This window comes from Phasianus colchicus, chromosome 10 (assembly GCF_987193195.1).
Source record: "Phasianus colchicus chromosome 10, bPhaCol1.hap1.1, whole genome shotgun sequence".
Classification (NCBI taxonomy): Eukaryota; Metazoa; Chordata; class Aves; order Galliformes; family Phasianidae; genus Phasianus; species Phasianus colchicus.
This window is the reverse complement of record NC_143445.1, coordinates 22,680,704-22,707,435: the sequence shown is the minus strand read 5'-3', so window position 1 is coordinate 22,707,435 and position 26,732 is coordinate 22,680,704. Positions and strand designations below refer to the sequence as shown.

Here is a 26,732-nt window from a genome sequence, read left to right as displayed (position 1 = left end):
TATCATGTTACCTATATTCTAGGTTAATATGAGATTTTTATATTGGTACATTACTGCATCTGGGGCCACTGGAGCTATGCTGCAGCTTCTTTACCAGATTGCAATATATTTCTTCACAGATCCTACCTACTTTCAAATTTAAGCAAGCCCAGGGGAATGCAGCCATTCGGTATTTGTGTTGATAGCCTAGCTGCTTTGCTGTCATTTCTCTCAAGAGAACTTGTTAGGTATAATACCTCTAAGAAAAGGTTTAAGTAACACTTTGTTCCCAGACCCGAGAAAAATAAAAATAATTTTAATTATGTTCTCATTTCAATATCATGCCACTTTCTTTACTATGACAACCAACTACATTTTGTACTGCAACAGATTTTGAAAAAAAAAAAATAATATAAATAAATGAAAAAATTCCAGCTAGCTCCTTCAGGTAGGAAGGAAGCTTTATTTATTCAGCACTAGGTATCTGAAATGGCTGCCATAAAGGAACTACAAAAAACGTTTGAACAGATAGTTCTTACTGAAAAAAAAAAAAAAAAGGACGAAAAAGAAAAATCTGAAGCATAGCTTGAAGACAACTCATAAGAATGTTTTCATTTGTCAGGCTTCACCTGAACCTAAGGTATAGGAAAAACATGAATGAAAAATACTGGGGAGGAAAGGTAGAATGCTTCCTACAGAACAAATATTGTTGAAAAGTCAAAAAAACTATTAGTTCTTACTGCAAATGTATTATTATAAACATTACAGAACCATCAACAATTTAAGCCTGAAATGTCAATGGCTACATCCCCCATTTTCAGCTCTGTCTCTACTAAACACTTCAGTTCTGCCCACATCCTATCCTGTATTTCTACTAGTTGTGCCTCAACACATAGGTACCAGGCAGATTTTTTTGTTATATTTGTGTAGAGAAGAAAGGAACTAACAGCTAAATGAAGAACTGAGCATAGAAGCAGAAAAACACAGAAGAAAGTGGATTAAATAAGCTTTAGAAGCCTTGAAAGGAAATGGAAAGTACTTATTACTTACATCGTAAAGGGGAAAGAAAAAAGAGTATACTTATTTATTTTAGGCACTGCACTTTGTAGGTAGGAAAAATGTCCTCTTATGTTTTAAAGGAAAAGTTCTATAGCGATACACCAAAAAGATGTCTTTCAGATGAGGTAAATTGAGCTCATGAAATTATACTTTTGAAATGCCATCTATCATTCTGTGAAAGATTCATCTTACAAGCGTAGACTAAAACAGTGATAGTACTGTCTAGGATAAAGGATCCTATTTACCTCAACGCGTCATACTTCATAAAAATAACACCCAAGATAAAGCTTGTAATAAATGCTAGTCAGTCAGCTCAAAGCAAATCAGTGAGGTCTGTAACAACAAAGTCAGCAACTCTCAGAGCAGAAGGTTTTAACAGAGCAGGCACAGATGATTTCAATGAAAGGCACAGATGGACTCTGAGGTGAAGACAGTAAAATTAACCCTTCAATCTTCCTAATAAACAATGAACCTGCCTACCCTTAATCTGATCAACCCTATCTTTAAACAAGCCACTGAAATGTGAGGCTTTTAAATTTAATTTTGTGAAGCATTACATATTTTACATTCTCCATGTAGTAGCTGAAACCCCAGTTACTTTCATTACAGCATTATTTACGTATGTCACTCTAAAAGTAATGCCTCCTATTTGTTTCCATGGAAACTACAACAAATACAAAAGAAGAGACCCTAAACCCTCTCCGGGCAGCCTGTGTCATCACAGGCTCCATCACAGCATAGAAATGCTCCCAGGTGCTTAGAGGGAGCCACTTATGTCCCAGTGTGTCTCCATTCACTCCCATCCTGACACCAGGCACCACTGGTGAAGAAAACCTGCCTTCATCCTCTCAGAACTCTCCCTTCAGGTATTTATGGACATTCAGTAGACTCCCCCCAAGCTTCCTCCTCTCCGGGCTGAGAAGTCCCAGCTCTCTCAGCCTTTCCTAAAGGAAGAGGTGCTTCAATCCCTTCAGCATCTTTGTTAGCCCTATGTTGGGCACTATCATTCATTGATTTTCTTCCAATAACACAGTTCTATTTGCTAGCATACATACTTTGGAAGAAAGTTTTAAACCATTTTGTTTTAGCAAATGTGATAAACCCAGTAGCAATTATCATTATTTGTTGCTTAAATAAATACTATGATTTTATGGGGAAAAAATTAAAATGCATTAGGTCCTGCTAACTCTTGAGCACCGAAACTATTCCCAAGATGTTCTTGCTAAAATAATGACTTAAGGAAATTAGTCAAAAATACTTCCACGCACTCCCAAGTATACTCTGCATAGGCGAACATCCTGCAAACATTTCAAGTCACTGTTTGACTAAAGACTCTTTTAGAACTTATGGGCCAGCGCATGCACCTCCTCCTCTGCTTCTGCTTTGGTCATTACACACACACAAAAAATTACTTTATCATTATGGTACTTCAAGGCATTTTCCTTTATAGTTTGAGGGATTTTCTGATGGTTAATTTCCAACCATTATTAACACATTACAGATAGAAAGAACAGAAAGAATGATCAATTAACAAGTGATTCGCTTTGCCCCCATCCAGCCTCTAAAACTGAGTAGCTCAGGCTTGAACAACATAGGACAACAGAAATGCTTAAGGCCTGTTTTACCTCCTTATTCTCACTTGAATAACAAGTTACCCGAAACCAACTGATTTGGCCATGGCAAGCAGCAGCTGAAAATTATTAGCATTATCTTGTGGGTAGCTTCTGCTACCTTTTATTTTCTGCTACGAATTCCATACAACAAGATGGCTTAGGTGCTTCAAGTGAAGTTTAGAAGAATGTTCACAGGAAACCTTTTAGATAATATGGTTGTCACTCCTCTTCTGCTGTTGCTTTTTCTGCATGTATGTGCCATCTAATGCCCCAAAATCATGTTCTTGGGGATTAGGAAGGATCTGCAATTCATCTCGCTGATTTACAAAATGTGTGAGTTCAACATCTAGAAATAAGGCAACTTCTTTATTAATTTCAATAGGAAAAAGATATTTGTATGAAAGGAGGTTGAAGGAATATTCTTGGTTCACAAGCCAAACAAATAAACTACTGTTGTCATCATCAAGAGTCCAGTTACTGGGAAAAAAACAATCAGTTAAACTGAAATTTTAGTATTTATAACATTTTAATTTGCAGCGTAAGAACATAGCTGATTCAGAAGGAAATAGCTCTCAGTTCAATTCCCTTTTCCCTTGCTCCTAACTGAAAATAAGTTTACTGGAAATATTTGCAGTACAGCACTGTCTGGCACACTAGACAGGAGGGGTTCCCACTGGAATGAATACTCTATGCCTTTGGCTTTTCCTAGGCTCATTTCCTACACGCGAGCTTCTAGTCAACCAAATAAGCAGCAGCAGCATTAGTTTATTTTTTTTATTATTGTTATGTTTGTTATTCGATGGAGATCTTAATCTTCCACTGAGGTCAGAATATAACCCGTGGTAATTTCGCTAATCAGTACCATTTCATCAGTTGCTTATAGGGACCATTCAGCAGTTGATAGAAATATCATGATTCAGACCACTATATGGAAGCAATTCTCACACATGCAATCAGCTGGAGTACAGAGATTTACAAATGCATAACTATGCATCAGAATGCGCTCATTTTAAGAGAAGAGGCTGGGACAAATCAATATCAGCATCATTATGAAGCTAAGTAGCCTTATTATATGCAGAGATTTGGTGGTGATAAAGCCTGAGTTTCTGCAAATTTGCCTAATCATATTTAGCCCATACCTTGCTAGATAGAAAGTGATCTAGATTTCTCTTTGCAGCATTGCAAATGATACAATTTACTGTATTGAAGTCAAATATATGGAGGGAAGGAGGCTGAGGAATGCGTGGAGTTGGTAATGCCAAGTTCCATTTCATCTTTCATTTCAAATTTTCCTTCCCTCTTTGTTTACAGTAACAGTAATAATTAATTACATGAACAACAGTCCTGAACTGTCTGGTTCATTCAGTGAAATTACGTTACCAGTTTTCATACTGCCAGAACTCGTTTTCTATTTTCATACAGGATTCAGGTCTCAGAATGTATTGTAATGTAAATGAGAGAAAAAAGGAAGGGTGAGCAGCCCACCATGGATGACGGATTATTAGAGACGGCCTTAAAGAGCCCAGTCATCCAATTGTTTGTACTACCATGTTAATAAAGGAGAGTATGTTCAAAGTACAAAGTGAGCACGTTCTTCAATTAACAAAGTTTGATTTTTAGTTGACTGAAAAAGCTTGACTGACAGTTAACAGCTATTCTAAATATACAATAATGTGACTGACATTTGTAATCTTCCACCTAAAGATCAAAACTGCCAAATTTATAACGCGCAAGTATCTGACAAATATGTATATACTAATGTAAGGAAAGGGCTGTGTGTAGAGCTGATCAGGCTACCTTACAATCAAGCAAACAAAAATGACAGCTATGCTAATTTCCTTTGTTCATAGTTTTTAACAAGACCATGGTAAGAAATGGGGATTAACTTCAGTAATTTTTAAAAATGTTAAAAATAACAAGCACTGAAATAGAGACTTGGTGCTGTCTAGCAGATTGCAAAGTGTGTGAATCTCTATTTAAGAATCCCTTCAGAATTATTCAGAACAAAACACTACAAAATAATTTTTACTATATACCACATATTTACTTTTTAACGCAATAGAAAGCAGTAAGCTCTTAGTACTACTTACAAGTTACGCTTCTTACACAACTGCACTTTGCTGGCGATGTGTCTGGTATAAGACATCAGGAAAATACACGGAGGAGACCAAAAATTTCTCTTAAGAGTAGCACTGTGTTTGTCATTAGAAACCTTTAACTCCACCATGTTAACGAGGTTCTCTTCCACAGTGATCTCAGTAAAACACTCCATATTCTTTTGAATACTATTACAAAACTGAAGTTTGAGCTGAAAATTAAAAACTTTCTAAAACTGACAGTAGATTAGATACTTCCCAGCATTGAAATTATCTCAAGTATTTCTCATAATGAAATTCTAACCGATATCCATTCTTATACCAATACTTTTGCACTTAAAGGTTTCATTGATAATAATCATTAGATTCATTTACTCAGCCAGCAGCCACACAAAAACAGTTTACTTTCCATATGCTTTAAGGCAGCAATATGTACTCTAATAACTATATAACGCACACTGAAAGAGAATGGAAAATGTTAAATAAAAATTGAGAGAAAGAATACCATCTACTTGGAATTATATATTCTTTAGAAACAACTGAAAAACAGCTATATATATTATATATGTATAGTATTGTATAGTTGCTGCATGCAGCATTTCCAGGTAATTACCATAAGTCACAAATATGCCTATGTAAAAGAAACTACAAAGCAGAACCATTACATTAGTGGAATTCTCCAGGGTGGTTTGTGATATGCAACTCTGATATATCCTTGTCAGGTAATTGGTAAGCATTTCTAACATTTCATCCTAAGCACTGAAAAGGTAATATTATTTAACTAGTACACAGGTCATAAAAATCCAAGAAGCTTACCCTGGGTCACCAGAAAGAAGCCCAGATCCAAATGTTATTTTCAACGTCCAGACAAGAAATCTGAAAAAGAGAATAACAAAGGGTTTGTGACAAACCTGACACACAGTACTGTGAAAGAAGTAAAATCAATTGTGACATTTTTCATTTATTTGTAAATGCCTCTTCAGCACTATGCTCACTCAAAAAGACAGCTGAGTCTTACCATCACCTCCCCTGTTCTATAAAAGAGAGAAATCCTGACAGTTCCTTTAATGAGATTCTGCATTAGGACCACTCCAACACTTTCCTTCAACATGGAGTATGCCCTTCACTTTCAATCTGCTACTCCCCAATTTGGAAAGCATTAGCACTACGAAAAACTCTACTCAGCCTCCCCTAATCAACATCACAGCTCTTATTCCTATCTTATATCCACTGACTCACTACAAAAGTTACGTACAGAAGTCCTCTCAAAATTTTAACTAAAACTAAGTCTCATAAAGCAAAATTAAACTTCAATTTGTATGGCAGTAAAAAAATTAAGCTCTTGAAACTGGCCGTATTCAACAAAAAAATACTGATGTTATAGGATAGCAAGCCAACCCACTCTAGTAATTATGCTACTAGAAGCATTCAATGTAGAAACTCCTTATGTTCACATTTCCCATATTGCAAATACAGGATAATTTTTAACAGGACATGAAACTTGCCCCACAAATACTGTGCGAGCAATCAGAAGCATGGGAGATTTTAATAACTGTAGCCATGTACAGCTGCCTATTATTTCAGGAAGAGGCCATACACCAGAGGACCTAGTGCTCAAGTGCACTTATCTTGGGATACCTCCAGTTTGAACAAGTTCACTCCCAAGCTTTCCACCAATAATCCTTCCTCACAGATGAAGCATGCTGTGTAGTACTACATCACATGTTATCTTTCACTGGGAGTGGAACTGAATCTCTCACAACAGCCTCAGGAAGCACTAGTACTTCATCTTCTGCTAACATGGGCAAAACAATTTTGAAAAAGCAAAAACCCACACCTCTATTCCTAACTCTTTTGAATGAGGTTCGAGTATTTGGATAGGAAAAAAAAAAAAGAGAAGAGAGTTGGGCCATTTCACAAGTTCCAAAGCAGTAGCAAGCACTTGGCTTGACAATCTTAACAGAAGCAGTACAGTAATCCACACTCAGGAAACACTTTCATTTGACGATTCAGCCACTTCTAAAAAAAAGTCCAGAGCTTTTTAGAGTATGCAAGAGATTTCCAAGAAAACCATTTTTGGCACCATCAGCTTAAGGATGCAGATAAATTGTTATTTCGAAGTGCTCTGCACAATCCTCATTGGTCTATGGGGTCTTAAAAAAGAAAAAAAAAGGCTCCACTGCTAGAATAAGGACAGCGGTTCGTTTTCACTATTAGCTTCCATTTTCCCTTGCTGAAGATTCACCCTTCATAGAAACATTTTAAAATCAGCATAACAAAGCCTAGCCCAACACTAAGTCACCTGCTGAGCGCATCAATCCAAGTTAACAAAAATAAAGTACTTCAAAACAAGTTCTCTGGCAGTTTGTGATTAATATCAGTTCTCATCACTTAAAAGACCATTGGTATTTCATTCTTAGAAGCGTACTGTTACTCTGAGCAACCTTTCACATTTGGATGGAAAGCAGGAAAGGCCAGATTCTGACCTCTGCTCCAGTACAGGAGCACCAATGAAATCTAATGAAGTCAACAGGCATTTACTCCAGAAAGGAAAAAAATTACTATTTAGCTCCGAGAAAGGCTGCTTTATAATTCAGACAGGTGATCTGGAGGCACAGCAGAGCAATAATGACTAACATCACAAACTAGAGGGAGTATAAATTTTAATGATACCACTCATAAAACCCGCATTTTAAAGGTTACAAAACAGAAACAAGCTTACAAAGAAAACATATAAATCATTCGAGGTGTCGGGTTCTTGCTCCTTAGCTATTTTTAAGAATTAACAGCCTGTCCATCACTAAATAAACTAGAATGCATTGCGCCTGTTTACACAGGGCTGAAAAGGAGCTTACGCTGGAGTTCAGCAAGCACATTGGACTATAACCTCCACTCTTAGCAATGCAAGAGTCATGACCATTTGTACCTTCATCATTTTACTCGTAAGTCAATAAGACTAAACAAAAACCACGTGTCTAAATATCAGGGAATTTGGCCAACATAATTACTATCCATAGGCCAGGTAAGTTACACCAGTATTTCATATCCAGACACGTGTGCACTCTCTATCATTTGCTCATACTCACTTCTTTGTGTTCCCTTAAATTTCTTTAAACAGGATGTTCACAAAACCAGACTGGATCCCAGGTGTTTTGAGACAGCAAACAACAAAGAGAGATACACAGGAACAGGGAAGTCCATTAAAAGATAGGAGCACTCGCTGCATTTCATTCTTCATTTCTCCAACCTAACTTGCAAGCTTTATTCCCCTGCATATGAAATTGAAGTTCACCCCAAAAACTGCTGGCATTTATCAAGGAACTGAGGTGGGTTTCTGTGCAAGTCACAACGTGTGAGCTCTGTACTCCAAATTATTTGCAGCATAAATTGATCTAATTTATTAGCAAGTGCTAGTAAAATTAACTCATTTATATACATCTGTTATTAAAATCTGCTAAATCAAACTTTAACTGTAATAGGCAAATAGAAACAAATAACACCATTCCAAATAAACAAAACTAATAACCATCCTAATCCTCCTACCAAAAGCCAATACAACATTAATCCTATCTACTCTTCATTACCCAACAAATTCCTTTTTCATTATTCATGGCTCTAGCATCCTCCTTGCAGCTTTAGCACAGAATTCTACCAGAATAAAGGTTCAGTCAAATTTCAACTATAATATGCCCTATTCAGCCTCTAAAAGAACAAGGTTTCTTCAGGGGTAAATTAGGAGATAACCAGGCCTCTCTGGGTGCTAGAAATGCTTAAATATATCCGAAACAATTTAAGAACAGTGAATATGTACATCCTTATCTGGCCCACAATAAGATTCAAATTCCAGGGCAACCGTAGGAGAAATTGGACCCAGCTTTCACATAGCATACCATTTACACCAGTCAAATGGTCTGAAACAAACTTTTCTTTTGCTTGTAGTCAAAAAGAAGACAGACAGTTTGAAACTACAACCCTTTTATTCATCCTTTTCTCCATTCTGATGCACGGGAAAGCTGCAACGCAACTTCTCTATGCTGCTCTCCATTCATACCAGAAGGATGAGTCAGGAAGTGAACCTTATATTTCGCCTTATTACTTTCATTGCTCTACAATTACAACTCTATTGTTGTACCTACACATAAGCTTTCAATACAGGACATTTTAAACAATTGGTTGTTAACAAGGTTACTTTGAGCTAATAAGTCAATACTAATGGTGAACTTTGATGCATTTGTTACTCAAATCCACAGACCCTTGAAACCGTACAGGATCTCAAAGAAATAATGCTTGATTTTTGCAGATCAGATGTTTCTCACCTCGAGAAAATCTGCCTATTTCACTGCCCACCATAAGACCCACATTGCATCTCACCAGTAAACGTGTCAGCTACAGACTCACTGGAGGGTGCTGCATTAGGGCTCTTCTTCAGAGCTGCAAGTAGCATTACTCCATAGCACAGTTATGCCTTGGGCTACCTTCTGGAAACAGGGTGCTGGCAGCCAGGTTCACCAACCAAATTACTTCTCTACAGACTTTCAGCACACTGCTTCTGATGAGGCTGTTAGTTTTTAAGAGCTTTAACAGTAAATTTCTGAATATCCTTCCTGATTGTGCTGTTTAATGGATAACTTGAAGTCCTTTTTTTTGTGAGTAGACAAACAGTAAAAGGCACTTGCACAAGGTCATCTTGCCTTGTTGCAAAGCCTAACAAGGGTATCAGATAAGGCCTCACCCCAAGTCCTGTAATGTCAGTGGGAATATTTCCACTGGTTGAATTTTAATACTGAATGGAGATTTGGAATCAACCACACAGTTACAAAGCTCTAACTGGCAATGTTCACCAGATCTCTAAAGCTGCGACTTCTCATTTGAAATTTCTACATCCATGCACCAACTATCAGAATCACTCAACCTCTTTAGATGCTTGTGGTTAAAGAAAACTAATTATTTTGTTTCCTGTGAGCTGTTTTCCTAATTCCAGAATCCTTGTCTTTAACTCTGTAGCTATGGTATCTAAGTGAACTGCTAATGTAAGGCAGTATTGTTTTACCAATCTTCTTTTACGTCTTAAAGAATTTCCTGAAGAAAACAAACTTGAACAATGATCTCAGCATTTATATAGTACTGAACTTCAACTACAGTAACTGTGTTGCTGTGAGCTATGACAACTTTCCCATGGGGGAGAAATGACCTGGTAACGCAAGAATAGCAAAGTCAAAAGTAAGGTAAGCTGGGGGAGGGAAAGGATTTCCCCCTAGGATGAGATAAATATAATTTCACACGGCAGTGTATATCTCTCTTAAGCCTCAGGTGGTTTTAAGTTAATGAGATTAGTTCCAGCAGGCAGCGAAATCCCAGGATATAGGATTTAATATTTTAGCAGTTTTCACTTCATCCAGCAAGTACAGTATAGTCAATCTTTGTGTCATTTTGTTATTGTCCTGGTTTGGGTCTCATTTTCAGATTCAAGCCTGGCTAAGGCAACCCGTAACTTTGGCTTGAAAGCTTAGGTATTATGTAAAGAATGTGCTTAAATATTTAAAGAGGCAGAGAAAGGAAGCAGACATCATCTGGAGGAAAGCATTTTTTCATTCTTCAACTTTCCGTAAGTACTTTTATATAATGCAATTTCATTCTTTACTAACTTCTGATTTTTATTTAATAATGCATTTAACCCTTAACACAAAAAATACAGAAACCAGCATTGCATTGTTAAAATTCAGTCCCTAAAGAGATGGCCAATAACAGATTAGGACAAATGAGTAGTTCAGTATAATTTAAGTACTGAATGACCACTGCACAGCTCAGCACAGCCAATACTGGCTGTGTCAGATGTTAGCATCAGTCATTACACAGAGCTGTTCCGCAGAAGCCTTCCGAAAGCCAACACACAGGAAAAGAAAAAAACTCACATAACACTTAGTAATTTCCATGCACTAAAAACTCTTTCATGGCCGGCCATTTTTCAGCTCACAATTCCTGTGTATCAGCAACCAGTAGTTTAAGAAGCATCAGTTGTTTCATGCTTTGGACAATATTTTTAGCTGTGATTTTAAGCATTTTTTGTGATAACATTACTAGTATAAAAAAAACAAAAATCTAGTGTTGACAACATGCTTGAGATGCTCATTCCTATCCCATACAGCACTGACCACAGCTCTTTCTTCTCTCTGGCAAAAGAAAACATGACGATCGTGTAAGCTTCAGGCTTCTCTCCAAGACTGACTGATTAAACTACAAATAGACAGCATACAAAGAAATGATTTTTAATCAAGCTAATTTAACCTCAAAATACAAAATGCACTCTACTCAAAAAGTTTCCTAGATTCACAGGAAAACACTGTAAAGTAAAACTAAAATAAATGCAAACTTGATTTTAATACAAGCAGGTCACAATCACCATTTTAACTTCTGTTGCTTTTGCTTTTAAGGTTGCATCTAACTTCTCATTCTGCGTCAAACCACCTCCCCATTATCTTCATCCCTCATCTCCCATCAAGATGTTCTTCCTATTCGAGCTTTTGTCGCTTCATGTTAACTAAGTGTCTTTAGTTGCACTCAGAGAAGTTCAGTCATCTTTGTCAGAGGAGAGGGAGCATTTCATCACAGTCTGTGACAGGGCGAACAGAAGCAAAAAGCAACATAACAGGCAACAGCAAAATGCCATGAGATCTATTTCTGTGTTTGATGGAAGTATTGGGCTGAATCCCTGTCTGGGACAAAGCTGTATAGTCCTACAGAAGAAAGGCAATAACAGCACAGGAGTCTGAGGACACAGAGGTCAGCACCTAACCACAAGTGGATTTCCAACGATTCAGATTTTATAACCATTTTACTCTGATTTGCTGAACAAACAACAGAACGGTCTGTACCCCTCGCTACTGCTCTGGCTGTAACTTGGAGAAAATTAGTTGCATAATTATGTGGATGCATTTTAGCATCACTTGCATGTTGCATTCTCCTGTCCTGTTATTTAAATATTTGCTTACCTGAGAAATAAATACATTTGCTCTTAAGCCCAATAAATACTTCCAGATCAGCACAAAGAAAAGCATGCTATTTTCAGTTAACTATATCATGCAGATATAATTCCCCAGCAATACCAAAATGAAGTACTAGGGTAATTGTTATGAAAGTACTACAATCATAAGGGTTGTCAGAATGCATTATGCTCTCTGTTGACAAAGGATTATTTAGTCTGGGAACCTCCTTTCACATGTACTAATAATGGGCACACAAGGTTCAAAAAAGGAGCCTATTTTAAAGTAGTTATTAATCTCTCCCATCATTTACCTTTATCAGTCTCTAAAAATAACAGACCTACCAGAAAAATATCTATAGAAGTATGACTGCAGGGTGAGTTACTTTGAAACATTTTCAAAAGAAAGCAGAACAAAAAATAGGTATAAAAGTTTTCATCTAAGTTTTGAGCCCACAAGATCAATCAAAGGGAATAATCCCAAATCAAGAACCCTCATACAGTTATAAAGCCTATCTATTGTGGCAATTATAATTTTATAGTTGCACAATATTCTAGAAGACTTCTACAGGAAAACCACGCAGCTTTGAGACTGTATTCTAAAATATTAAAGTGAAGTGATCTTAATCTACACCAAGTAGTCTTTAAAGAAGCCCAAATACTTGCTTTAACCTTACTTCTCTCTCTTTTAACTTGGCCAAGTCCATTTTTACTACATGCACTTTCACTGTGAAATGAATCACTGCCCAAAGCTCCTTTGTAGAGCCTATTAGCAGCATTCGGCTAAAGTCAAAACAGTGGCATTAAGAACTGCAATCAGATAGAGGGCATGTATATGAGAGCTTGTGTATTTGTGCAGAAATACTACACGCAGACATACTTTCCTGGATAAATAGAAAGCAGTCTTCATGCAAAGGGAAGAAAATTTGCATAGTTCAGCTACAGACACGCACATGTTCTCTGCGCAAAAACATAACCCAATTGCTGCCCTGTTTACCTCAGAACAGAACTTGCTCTGTCAGAACATAGATACTCCAAGGAAGAAAAATAACATGGTAGAAAAATATTGAGCCTGAATTCTTACTCTTTCAAACTTTTGCTCTTAAGTCCAGAGAGCTGCCATCCACAGAAGCCTGGTCTCATCAGTGGGGATTCAGCTTCCTCCTGCTGGAACACAGTAGATGGACACAGTGCCTTGGACAGAGACTTGGTTTGGGAGGGGAGAGAACTGCTGATGTATACAAAGGCATAAGGCTGATGTATACAAACAGAGACAGGCTACAAAGTTTGAGGAAATGTGGAAACTAAGATACAGTTTCACGATGAAAATTAGATAATGAAATGGACAGAGGTTGTCAGGAGAATTTTCACATTCCTTTCCATTTACTAAAATAAGTATTGACTGATATATTCACAGTTTCATCACAGTGAGCACTAGATAAGGGCTCTTGGACTAACTCAATATGATGCATCGCCTGACAGCTAGAAAAACTAAACAGCTCAAGCTGCAATCTTGTCCTCTCTGGCTTCTGAAATCTGACAAGAGCAATCCGACAGGAAGCTCGTAGAGAAAGCTGGGAAATACAGCTGGCAATTCAAATTCCTACTCAGCAAATGCCCACTGCAGTCGGCTCTAAAGGCTGAGACTTAAACCCAGACTTCTGACCACTGTCACCATTAAAGATTGCCAGTGAAAGCATTTGCAAGCTAAGCCATTTGTTCTTGGAAAGCACTCCAGCAACACTTTGGCATCTCAACACAGAATCACACTAGTCTACAAAGCTCACTCCTGCATGAGTGAAAGTGAATGCTTATTATTATTTTACAGACAGAAAAGACCTCTACGGTAAGAGAACAGGACAAATACAAATAGGGTACTCTGGCAGCCTTCAAGCAAGAAATGGCCTTCACTTTCCATACCAAACACTCTTTGAACTCCTGTTAGTCCAACAGCTTTTCAGTAGCAAATGATTTCTGAACCACCAGATTAAAACCCCCTCAACCATGGTCTCAAAGAATGGCTTGGGTTGGAAGGGACCTCAAGGATCATGAATCTCCAACCCCACAAGCAGGGCTGCCAACCTCCCCATTTAATACTAGACCAGCTGCCCAGGGCCCCATCCAACCTGGCCTTGAACACCTCCAGGGATGGGGCATCCACAACCTCTCTGGGCAGCTGTTCCAGTACCTCACCACTCTTACAGTAAAGAACTACCCACTGTGTACATTCAGCTTAGCAGGTTATTTCATACCCTTCACAAAAAGGCCACAGAACCACATAAAACACAAGCATAGAGACCTTCCACTTGCACAGCCCTTCAGATCACAGGCCTACAGCAGAAGTTTCCATGAACTAATGATATATTCTATTTGATGAAGAATGGTCTACTTTTAAATATGTGACAGCACATCAATGCTTTGCGAGTGTTATAACATGGTTCACTACTGAAGGTTAGGATGATTGTGTAGATTGTATTAGAAGAAGCTGAGTGCTGCTGCAGGTCACCAATGATTTCTACACTTTGGATTCCAGTAAAGTGCTTGAGTTATCACACATGACTCTGCTTATAGAACATCTTGCACATTTGTTCACAGTAGGCTCACATACTTTACCTTGTATGTTTTCTGCATTTCGTGATCTCTTTAGAACTACTAAAATCACCACAGTCACACTGACAAGAACCTACTCTAGAGTAAATGCTGCCAAGTTTTTTTCTTTTATTTCTCTTACTTTCAATCCCCTAGTCAACCTCACTCCACTGTGAGTTTTCATGTTACATTGACTTTATCGCTGTCATAAAGGATAGCATAGACTTTTCACTTCACTATAATGGAAATTATTTCCATGCCTAGTCTTAAGCAAATAAGCAGGGAATATGATTTATTTTTGATTTGAAAAGATTGATAACCTTGAGTTTTAAACTGTACCTGACATTTCCATGATCTTGACTTGCCATGAGAAATGTAGAAAGTCCTCATCTGCAAATTACTAAAAATAATCAGCTGTAAGATGTGACCTTGGATAAAGCAATGTTAAATTGGCCAGCAAATTTTTCTGAGGTATCACTGTTATTAACTTGCAATTTTTTCATTTCAGTCTGCCACTGGTGCTTGGCAGGTTATAATTTTTCATTTTCTCACTTGGCTGATGCTCACTCAAGTAGAGATTATGGAGATAGTGGTGAAGAATTTTTACAAAGAGATTTCTCCCCTTTCACTCCATTCTATCAAGATAAAAATACAAGAAGTCGTTACAAGTTGGGTTACCCTCTAAGTATAAAAGCGTTACTGTTAAGAAAAGATCCCTTCAGTGCTCCAAGAACGCTTCTTGTCTTAGAAGCCCACGGGCTAACACACAGTTGTATAACTTATACATCATTATGCCAAGTGGGAATGAGCTAATGCAGTCTCATTGTAAAATAGAGACTCAAAGTTATAGTTGTAGTAAATTAGTCATTTCTCTTAAACTAGGAGGTTTTGTTGTTGTTGTTGTTGTAGATTTATTTATTTAATGCTATTGACCACTACCTGTATTCTAAAAGAAGGTATTCCCTACACATGCACTAAGTGCATTTGGCTCCAAATTGCCTTCCTAATTTAACAGCTTTTCTCATTATCAAGAAATGTTTCCTATTACTACTATTCAAGTTAGAGCTTATGCTAGAGGAAGCATTGTGGGGATAAGCCGAATCACCATAGAATGGCCTGGGTTGGAAGAGACCTCAAGAATCAGAGTCCCATGCAACCTGGCCTTGAACACTTCCAAGGACGGGGAATCCACAACCTCTTTGGCAACCTGCTCCAGCACTTCAACACCCTCTCACTGAAAAAATCCCTCTGAAAAACCAATCTAAACCTTCTTTCCTTTAGCTTAAAACCATTCACCCTTGTCCTATCACTATCTACCCCTGTAGAAAGTTGATTTCCCTTGCGTCCATAAACTCCCTTTAAAAATTGGAAGGCCCAATGATATCTCCCCCACAGCCTTCTCTTCTCTGGACTAAATGAGCCCAGCTCCTTCAGCCCATCTTCGCAGGAGACACAGTCCAGCCCTCTGATCATCAGCTTAACTCCTTTTCTGTATCAAGGGCCCCAGATCTGGATACAATACACCAGATAGAGCCTCATGAGGAGAGAGTAGTGAGAGGCAATCATAGCCCTTACCCTGCTGGTCAACTCCCTTCTGAAGCGGCTCAGGATACCATTGGCCTCCCAGGCTGCAAGCACACACTGCTAGTTTATGTTACATTTTTTTCTACCAGGACCCAGAAACACAAGTCACAGTGAAAGGTATCATCATCAACAAGCCATAGTTCATGTGAAGCTGAAGACACTCTGATATTGCTACTACCAGTTACAGCCCAGAGGTTATTAACACTGTCTGACAAAAGGTAACATTGCCTCCATAATTATCTACTTTCAGCCTTCATTTTCAAACTAGGATATTCAGAACAAACAAGCATAAGCTCTTGCTATAGCTGACATGACAAGACAAAGAAACAAGGTCACATTTGTTTATATAATATTCATAAAGTAAATAATAAATAGAAAGCAACTAACCTGTATTAGTCAAGACTGCATTAGTAAAACAGCAATCAGTAAATGCAGTATTTGCACGCGTTTCTTTCCACCAAATTCATTCTCTTCAAGTCATCAAATTTGCAGCAGGCCTGACCTCAAGTCCAATGAACTCTCAAAACAGACATCTTGGATGAGAATAGGCATAAATTACAGATCTGTGGAGCTGCAGCTATTTGGCAATATCCCGGTTACGCAAGGTCTCTGCTTGGTAAAAAAGAAAAGTGAAACTTGATAGTGCATGTAGAGTTCCAGCAAAAAAATTTTGGAGTTCTAACAGCCCTTTCTAAAGCTCAAATTCTTATGTACAAGTCACAAAAAAAAATATTGAATTGAAATGAACTATTTGTGTCTCCTTGTTATTTCTACATAAAATCCACACAAATTCTCACTAAAAATCCAAATCAGAAAGCTACTCTTGAAGGAAAGAATGTTATAAAAATGCATTCCAACTTCCTGTGCTGGAATTTTTCTTCTTTTAAACTGAACCTGACCTTTGGTTTCTACTATGCCAATACATTCAACAATTTAGACTTTTTTTTTTTAAAGTACTCAATATCGAGCCCAAACTGTACAATTTTCAACTTATAACAAGACAAAAGCTTCCCACTATCTCCTTTTCAAATGGTATTTAATTTTTAACAAAACCTTCTCTAGATTTTCACACCTAAAGAACAGAAACACACCAGGCTGATAATGAAGATATTGTGAAAAGTAGTTGACTTCAGATAGATCTTAAATAGTAGGGCTATTATTTTTTTGTTGTTGTTTGTTTGTTTTTTTTTTTGCAGTATGAACCTGAAAACCACTGTAGGAATGCTAATCAGAAAAGAAAGTTTCAAGCTATGCACCTGAGCACATAATACAGCAAGTTCTGTACCCCCATCAATCCAGTTTTCCAGTGGCACACTAACATGCTGCAATAGCTAACAAAATAGAGCTGAGACCTCTGAAGACCCTCCGTGCTTTATCACAACAGCCAGGATTCAAAAAAGTTCAGAAACCAATCATACATGTACACTACTGCAGTCATGCAGTCAGTGCCCATACAGCTACCAGAAATTAAGGCTTAAAAAAAGATCTGATTTCAATAAGATTGCCAGAAAAGACAGAGAGACAATATTTACATTTGCTCTTGTAAATTAAGGAATTTCTTAGTGCATACAGAACATGCCCAGGTAGAGCTAATTCAGCTAACAAAGCAGATTCCTATGTCTAGATTTCTATCAGTGAATTAACTCTTTTTCCCCAGATCGCTGGTTTGCTTTTGTTTGTAAAGCACCTACCAGGTTTACACTGAGCAAATCAGGATAAGGGTCAGCCTGCACTTCAAGCCTGTCTGTGAGATGCAGCCCACAGCACACTAAGCCAATTTCCTTCTAAGAGTTTCAAAGAAAATTTTATATATATTATTTTTACTTCCCACTTTTCTCTATAAAAACCAATGCAACTTGATGTCAATCCACTCATTAAATAAAGGTTAGTTCACATAGCAGAATGGCATACTTTGCACTTCACAAGATAACTGAAGAGAGGTTTGTAGATGGAATTTCCCCAAAGCAGCAGATGCACAGTAAGAAGATTAATATTCTATACAGTGCACTATAATAATAATCTCCAAAGTTTTTCTACAACTTTCAGTTAATTTATTCCAGCACCAATAGTGTAACTGCAAGTATTCTAGCAGAATAAAAATAGCACATTTCCACTAATATGGCTTTAAGATCAGAATACCTCAACTGTTCCCCTTTAAATCACATTTATTTCAATTCTGAAAAACTGCATTACTTTGATATATTTTCTACAATAGCACTTTTATGCCTTCTCAGGACATCAGTGATTTTCAGACTTCCGAATTGATACTAAAAATTAAGCACTAAAGGTCAAGAAAATTTTTCCCCTCTTTTTTTGGTAGCACTTATCTCATCTTTCCAGAAGTGTCATTAATTAGCTCCTTTCAACCAAAAAAGAACAAGAAGTGTCTCTGTTAAACATAAACAAAATTGGACTTCAAAACTCAATCACACCAAGCATCCAGCAGAAAAAAGGCTTGGCTTCTCAGTACATATACAACTGGAAATGCTATTTATAATTAAAAACAAGCAAGACTAAACACAGGAATAGAGAACGTAGTCTTAGGCATCACTACTGCTCTTGAAAAATGTAGTTGGTCTTGAAAAAAGATGGAACAGGAGTACAAGCTTTTCAAATTGCCCCATTTACACCTGAAAGACATACGAGATACCAAATCTGCAGGGATCGCAGAATCACACAGTTGCAGGAGTTGGAAGGGGTCTCAAGACATCATTGAGCCCAATGCCCTGCTCAAGCAGGTTCCCTACAACAGGTCGCACAGGTAAGCATCCAGATGGGAATACCTCCACTGAAGGACGCTCCATAGCCTCTCAGGGCAGCCTGTTCCAGTGCTCCATCACTCTTACCATAAACATCATCACAAGTATTTCACTTAAAATAATTAACCTACAGTACCAACTTTGTCTTCTTCTTCCTTTCGCGTATTGGAAAAGCAGCACTTTTCACAGAAGGAAGAGTGGTTAATAGCTTCTTTACACCTCACCCCGCTCTTTAATACAGCCAGTACATCTGTCAGACACTAACACGGAAAGACAACTCTATTCAACGCTGATCTACTAGCAACAGCCAGACAATCAAACACATTGTAACCTTAGTGTTATACATACAGCATAGGAGAGAAATACTAATATCCATTTCAAAAAGGAGACCCATCTCAAACTACTTTCACATTATTTCCAAATAACAGTTCAGAACAATACACCATAAGAAACGTACACTTAACACATCTCAGATTCCAATTCCAGTAGAGAAGTGAAAGAAATTCTATACATAATGTCTATGACATTTCTGGACCTGTTTTCAAATGCAGAAGCCACAAGACCATGTGATAGCACAAATAAATTTTTGAGTATAACCACTACATACATGAAAATGTACATCTCACTCCAAGATACAGATAACTTTACACATCAATTCACTACACTCAGAGCTACCTTGATTTCTATACCTGTGGGCCACATGTACATTTCTGCACAAGATAAAACAGCACTGTTTTTCTTTTTATAACCAAAAAGGAATAAAAAAAATTAAAACCACCACGACATTTGTGCCATAGAAATATCTTGTGTTTAAACTTGCATCCCAGGAAAACTTACTCCCCAGAGAGTTCCTGGTTTCAAAAATCCAGCACATCAGAACTTCACATTACTCATAGAAAAAAAATAAAAAAATGAAAAAAAAACCCACACTTGAAATACATCCATTTCCCCCCCCCCCCCCCACTATGGGGGACCTAAGAAAAAATAATGAAGTGCTCTTCAGAACTGGTTTACACCTCAAACCCTCATAAAACACACACGCCTTTTTAGTGAATTTAAGCTTTCATAGTTTCAAAAGTAATGATTCACAGATTTTCTAATTTTCCTAACTTATAAGCACTAATATGCAAAACAAATTAAGAACCAACTGTCTATGTAGAATCACTGTTCAATAAGCTGAATATTACCAGGGCCCCACCATCAAAACTGTTAGAAAACACAAACAAAAAAACCTTTTTTGATTAAGTAGAAAAGTGAAGAGGTCTTGTCTGAAAATATTTATTTTCAAAGCATTAAAAGTAGCACAGTGAACATAAAATAGAGATTTTCTTGATTACTGACCTGTGGCTTCTACAATAAAGTAATAAAAACCTGGTAACAGAGCAGAACTAGAGATAAAACCACTTTTTTTCCCTAGAAACACCACGTCCTCCTTGGCAAGCTACTTTGCTATTATTTGTGTAAAGGCAAAAATCATCTAGCTTGTACCAGACATACCCAGTTTTCAAACAACAGATACTCATCAAGCATTGTCCAATATGTATGAATAGCAGGTAGGAAAATGAAGATTCAATTTTGATCTCAAGCTATTTCTATATTTGTTCTCATTCCATCCTGGGGAAAAAAGGAAAACTGGATACTTTTGGATACTTCCCCATGACTAAGAAAAAAAAAAAGACTCAAAAAGCAGTAATTCAGCATGTTGAACATAAGCTCAAATCTCAGCTCTGGGCCAGAACTTCAGCTTGAAAATAACATCAGACTTGAATTCCTTGTTTAACGCTTACATAATACAAGACTATCCAGGCTTTTATTAATTGATATGGTATAAACATGTAATAATGCTGCACTTCAGTACTTAAATTACAAGAAGTTCAGAGGTGCCTTTCTGACTGCATAAGTATCCTCCACCTTTAATCTGCCCCTTCCATTTTCAGCCAATTCACCGTACCAGACTCATAGAATGCAGAAGGCAGCACTCAGTTTCACAGCCCTCTCCTTGTACAGATCAAGCTGCCGCATCTCTCTTCTATGCCAATCATTCTCTTGCACTGGTATTCTCAGACATCTCTGAATATGAGAATCCACCAATATTTTAATGGGTTTCCACAATACAGCCCACTACCCTAGCCAGGGGCACAGTACATTTTACTTTTATAGATGATCCCAGAGGTTTCCGTTTCCTGCTCATAGGTAATTCCTTCATACTCTAGATGCCCTGCAATGGTTCCCAGAGCAGTAGTCAGAAGCAACAGGATGATTACAATATTCTCTAAGTCCCTATTGCAATCCTTTACTTGTTATAGTCATGAAGTGTGTATCTACAGAAGTTTGTTTGTTTGTTTTTTAAACTCCCCTTTAGTTGCTCTAGGAAGAATTAATGCAAGAAATAGTCTCCATAGAAGAGCTCATATGGATTTGTTCCCACTTAAACAGCACTAAAAGCAAGTTACTTAAAGCAATTCATTGAAAGGGATGTGTTTTTAGATGTGCCCAAGTACAGTTGTTCAAAGAAAAAGAACCAATAACAAAGTGACATACACACACCACATCAACTGAACTGAACGAAGGAATACGGAAACTAATTGAGACAGCACTACCACACCGACCCCTGTTGTTACTTTCACCCAGCATGTTTGTGATTCAGAAATGTAAATCTGCTAGCAGACGCTTAAAAAAATGCACGTTTAATAACGTGATGTTTTGATGCAGCCCACACTTCCCATCTATGAATTCCTCTGAGACTTAACAGCCAGATTGTCTCTTTTTGCACAATTAGCACGACCAGTGGCTTTTAAATTTCACATTAAGAGACATATAAGAAAATTAATGACTTAAAGATGGAAAAAAAAAGTCATTGGTAAATGTAATATTTACTCCTCACAAAGGCTGTCAAATTGATCATAGAGAACTAATGGTGACAGTAGTAGCGATGTATCCAAAGGTGAAGGAGCTGGCTCCTGTCATCAAGAGACTCGTCTGCCCTGCATCAGCTTTGCAAGCTGTGGAGGCTGAAGGTCTCAAAGACTCACAGAAGTGTTATATCCATCTTCCAAAGGGAGGCAAATCCAGGAAACATTAGATCATTCAGCCATACCTCAGTCTCATCTCGCAGAAGCACAACATGCTTTAAGCAAGCAACTCCTATGTGCCCTTGGATACAAATCCATGTTACACAAATGCACGTGAATACATCGAAATAAAGCTCCCAAGGACATAATTACACACCTTCACTCATGTTAAAACCACACTTGACAGAGGGTGTAATATAACCTGGTATACTCCAGAAGAGCTAGAAACACTAATTTCCCTTAAACAATCTGGAAGAAAATAGTATCTTCAAAGTTTAAAATTTACTTGAAGCCCCGCACACAAACACCATCTGCTCTTTGCAAAAGGTATAACATTTGAAACAACTTTTTTTTTCCCTCTTCCTCTTAAAACATGCCATCATGAAGAGAATAATTATTTATATAAGGAGCCCACAAAATGAAGTTCCATAAAAACAGGAACATATGGCCAAATAATTCTGAATAGCACTTAGCATATTCATTTGTAACATAAGAACCATAACGGCAGATAAATACACCCAAGTCTACTTGGAAATTGCTCATATTAAGGTGGTTTCCTTCAAATATATATGGGTTTTGTTTTTGTTTTTTTCTTTTTTTATAAGAATTTCTTGCCCATCACTTTACAGATACTTCTCATTTTGGTTTTGAAAAAGTCAACCCTTCCAAACGCCAAACTCACCGTACACCAACTGAGAGTCAATGCATTAAAAAGATTTCTTTCATAGTTTTTCGTTTTTGTTTTTTTGTTTTTTGGTTTTGTTTTTTTTTTTTTTTTTAATTTAATTACAAAGACATCTGTCTTCGTAAAATAAATTCAGGCCACCCTTAACACAGAAAATTTACTATACAGTGGGTAAGGTCAAGCCCATGCAAGCTACTTGGAACATAAAATGCCAAAATATATACTCAAGATGAGAAATAATATAAAAAACAGGACTGAAGGAAAATATGAGTACACATACTACTTTCTGCACTTCGTATATACAAAAACAGCACCTGGGCAAATATGTCCACCCTGCACGTGCACTCACAGGATTTTCTGTAATTAAAGTGTTCCTTTTTATTTTTTCAGCAGTACTTCATACCTCTATCTTGCACTGGTTTTTACGCCACCAACTACTTTCGACAGCAGTTTCTTATTATTAAGTGACAGAGTTTGTTGGCTCAGTCCCCTTCAGATTCTCAGAACTCCTTTCAAATACTGCCATGCTCTCATCTGTTGTAGTATTACAACCATCCTCACTGCATATATGAGTTGGTGAGCCAGATCTTGCGCTCCTAATCAGACTTCTGGCCACTGCTTCAACATCTTCAGGGCTTTATGCAAAAAGAACTAGCCTTACTGAATGATGTGGGTTGGCTTGGGTCCTTCTCATTTGTTTTCACAATGTTCTTATTGTACTGAAAGCTGATTCCTGAGATCTTCTCCCAGAAGCTGCAGTCCATACAAGACAGAAATCTTATCTGACTTGCACTTCAGCTCTTCCTGCCAAACTTCAGTGTCAAAAGGAAGTTTTACTATTCTGATTTACAGTTTTTATTTCTCCCTATGCTGTCTAGGATACAACTAAGCCAAAGACCTGAAAGTATCCTCTGCTGAAGGCACGTAAGACTGAGCACAGTGAAAACCGCAGAAGATTCCTGCCAGTTCTTCACTGCAGGAGCTAATGCATTATAATACAGATATTCCTGAATTCTCTGCAGGATCTGCAAATCCCTCCCTGCAATAATTTCCTCCCCACACACACAGCAGGCTCATCTGTGATCCAGCCTGTGTACTCAGCAGTTTTCTAAAGCAGCCTGAGTGCTCTCTTCTATGAGAAGAGCTCTATGACAGCTCAATTTTTTATTTCACATTTCTTTCAGATTCTGGTCTTCAACCATCATTATATCCATTGTACTTTCATGCCTTTAAAGAATCACAGCACCAGACATGTTCTACCACTAGCCAACATCCAGGACTGACTAACGCAGAACTGACGGTAATGAGATCTTTCCTTTGCTGAAGGATTTTGTTGCAAGAATGATTTAGCCGTGTTCAACCTGCAGTACAGACATCTTAAGCAAGTAGGCCCACTGTCTCCGTTTATTTTAGACATTTTACGTACTTGAGTTGAGTATTAGCTCTATTCTAATTTAAACAGTAATCTGTGTTAATACAGAACCATATATATTTAAATACTGATTCATATGTTAATACCATCATATGCTAATACCACTACAATGATCTGCACTGAGTTCTCTAGGACACAGTCATAGATTCCCAGTTAATTTCTATTTAGGTAGATCTTAAAGGAAAACTACCACATTTGATTAAATATTTCCTACTGATGAATGCCCCACCATAACCTACAGTAAATTACCCTCATAATAATGCTGAAGATGCGTTTCTCACTTCTCCTGCCTGGGCACCTGATTCATTTCAGCCAATGGATCTTGTTATATGGTCATTTTCTGCTTTATCATAGAATTTCTGCTCACAGTGATTGAAATGTTGAAGTGTGTGCAAAGTTCTCCTTGTCTTTCTCTCTGATAATATTTAACATGCTGAGCTCTTGGAATTTCTCCCTCTAGAACTATTTGCAGTCTTTCTTCATTCTTGCAGATCTCCTCCAAATTCTTTGACTTTAACATCTACCTTGAAGGCTGAACACCCAAAACTGACAGAGGATTTTTAGAGCGATCTCATTAATGTCACATATAGAGATTTCTGCTCAGTCTCACACAGCTTGGATATTCAGCCTCTCTCAAGATCTCCCATAAATTAATCCTATTTACATGGAAATTAGCAAACCGAGAATCTCAAAAACAAAAGTGAACAATGGAGCAAACCCAACAATCCTGCCAATTCAACCTCTATTTCTTTCCCCACACGCATATGTATGGATGGCATCTGCCTTTCATTTTCAGGCAGAAACCACAGACCAACACTGACGGTCCAATCCTGGGGCTTTATGTAAGGGAGGAATGCCACACTTAGTAGCATACAGCACAGAGTCAACCAACCTGAGTTGAAAGCAAAAAGTCGTCAATAAAGTCAGAATATTGCCTTCAAACCAAACAGTAAACTAATAATGGTATATTCTCACATTTATCTCCAGATTCTGTATATATTCTGTGCTGCTCAGATTCTCACAGAACTGCAAGCACATTTCTATAAGAAACCATAACAAACTCAGTTCACAAAACTTCATTTGGTTACTTTGAGACTTCAGATATTCAAGTTCGCTTTGCTTCTTTCCCTTCAAGACTTCAGCTGACCAACAGATCCTTAATAGATAGTTAATGCCAATACTGCTCTCCTGTACTTAGCCTGGGCTGTGAGATCCTGAGTGCATTTTTGCTTTACAGAGCCCAGACCACCAAAAACGACCTCTTCTAGTTCCCTGCCCAGCCAAGCACACTCTACTGAGGTAAGCAGCAGATGCGTACTGGAGGCACAACAAAGTTTCCTGGACTCTACAAGCACAGCCCTTGTTTTTTTAACTACGAAAACACATCAGAGTTACTGAAAAGAGGATACATAGTTACCTCGCTACTGTGACAATTTCCATGCCCGATTTTATCAGCACTATCTATCACCTCGGCAATGCAGTTAAAATACACGAAAACTATTAAAGAAAATTAAAAGGAAGGGGAAGGTATAGGTTTTTCTTGTTAAATATCATCAGTATGTTAAAGATAAACATCCAATATCTGTTCTGTATTTCACAACCAGAGCTAACTCCAGATTTCAACGCGATTAATTACTTGTGTCTTCAGGCAAGCGTTGTGACCCTTGATTTACAGAACAGCAAATCAAGGAGGGACCTGCACAGGCATGTGACTCACAGGGATCCCAGTTATGTGACAGCGCACATTCAGGGCCATCTATCAATGGCTTCATCGTATTACATTGCATTCTCCTAATAACCAGATTGCACATACGTGTATGTTTATAGACATACATACATAAGCATCAAATAAAACAGCATTGTAGGGAAAAAGCTCTGGTTCTGTGGAAGAAGAAAAAAAAGTATGTTATAACCACAGAAATGTTACCTTGGCTAGACAAAGAACATCTAAAGTAGGAGCTCCACAGCTAAAGAAAGAGTTTGAGCTTCTAGATGATGCATATTTGAACAGATTAACCATAATGAAGATCTACCTTCCCTGGAGGGTTACATGTGCACCACTCTTTGGAAAGAAATCTGTTTATTATGGTGGGGAAAAAAAAAATAAATACACAACACTTTAAAAGGTCTGTTCTCTTCTACTTAGCATTCACGCCCAGAGGTTATTTCAGAAGGAAAAAAAATAATGCTGGTATGTACCACACAAAGTGACAAGGTAAAACACTGGCTACGAAGGTTAACAGAATGGGAAGTCATATGATATGTCGTGACTATTTGAGAGCTGCTATCAAAGGAAGTGTGCAGCTTGTGACATTCAGAACTTTTTTTTTTAAAAAAAAAAACATGGACAATTCCGGCTATTTTTACTACTTACCCCTTTTTTCTGCTTTAGATAGACGCTCTGAACCAACATCCTCAAAGCTAACAACAGAACCTCCCTATCAGTACAAGCAGAAGCGTTGCATCATTATCCAGCAAACCAGTCTAGTTAGTCTTGCCAACATCTTCCACAACAAAAGTTGCTCTATAATATTTATACTTCAAGGTCAAGAAATAAAATTCAAAGCTTTAGATAGACAATAAAACTGTTGAAACTCCAATAAAATCATTTCTGCATGTTGTTTTTTTTTCTGTTTTTTAATACTCTATGCATAGTTCAGCAGATTTAAAAAAAAAAATCACACCTGTAGAAAACTGCAAAAGTTCTGCTACAAAAAACCATTCTTTGGCTTGTCTCAAGTGATTAACTCTCAGCTTCATGGTAATTAACATATAGTTGAGACACTTACTAGGAACGCAAACCAAGACTAAAAATCAGAAGGCACCCCTTAGATTTCATTTTGTCATCCTGGAGATAAATGCTGGATTAACTGATGCATTGGGACT

At 37.6% G+C, this 26,732-nt stretch overlaps 1 protein-coding gene and 1 long non-coding RNA gene across 15 annotated transcripts in view; one reads left to right on the top strand and one right to left on the bottom strand.

Moving 5' to 3' along the window:
- The window catches only part of NAALADL2 (N-acetylated alpha-linked acidic dipeptidase like 2), a 411,612-nt gene that overhangs the window by 368,763 nt on the left and 16,117 nt on the right, over positions 1-26,732 (bottom strand). For 8 of the 14 annotated variants that reach the window (XR_016469794.1, XR_016469793.1, XR_016469789.1 and 5 more), the window contains exons 2-3: positions 16,287-16,508; positions 5,564-5,623 (exon numbers count right to left, since the gene is read on the bottom strand). The gene's annotated coding sequence lies outside the window, so the exon portion shown is untranslated. The remainder of the gene's footprint in view (positions 1-5,563; positions 5,624-16,286; positions 16,509-26,732) is intronic. The other 6 variants (XR_016469785.1, XR_016469788.1, XR_016469792.1 and 3 more) reach the window with 1 other exon arrangement.
- On the top strand, positions 1,084-8,897 carry LOC116243426 (uncharacterized). Its single transcript, XR_004169968.2, has 3 exons — positions 1,084-1,904; positions 7,866-8,073; positions 8,687-8,897. It is a non-coding gene; the product is annotated as an uncharacterized LOC116243426 (long non-coding RNA).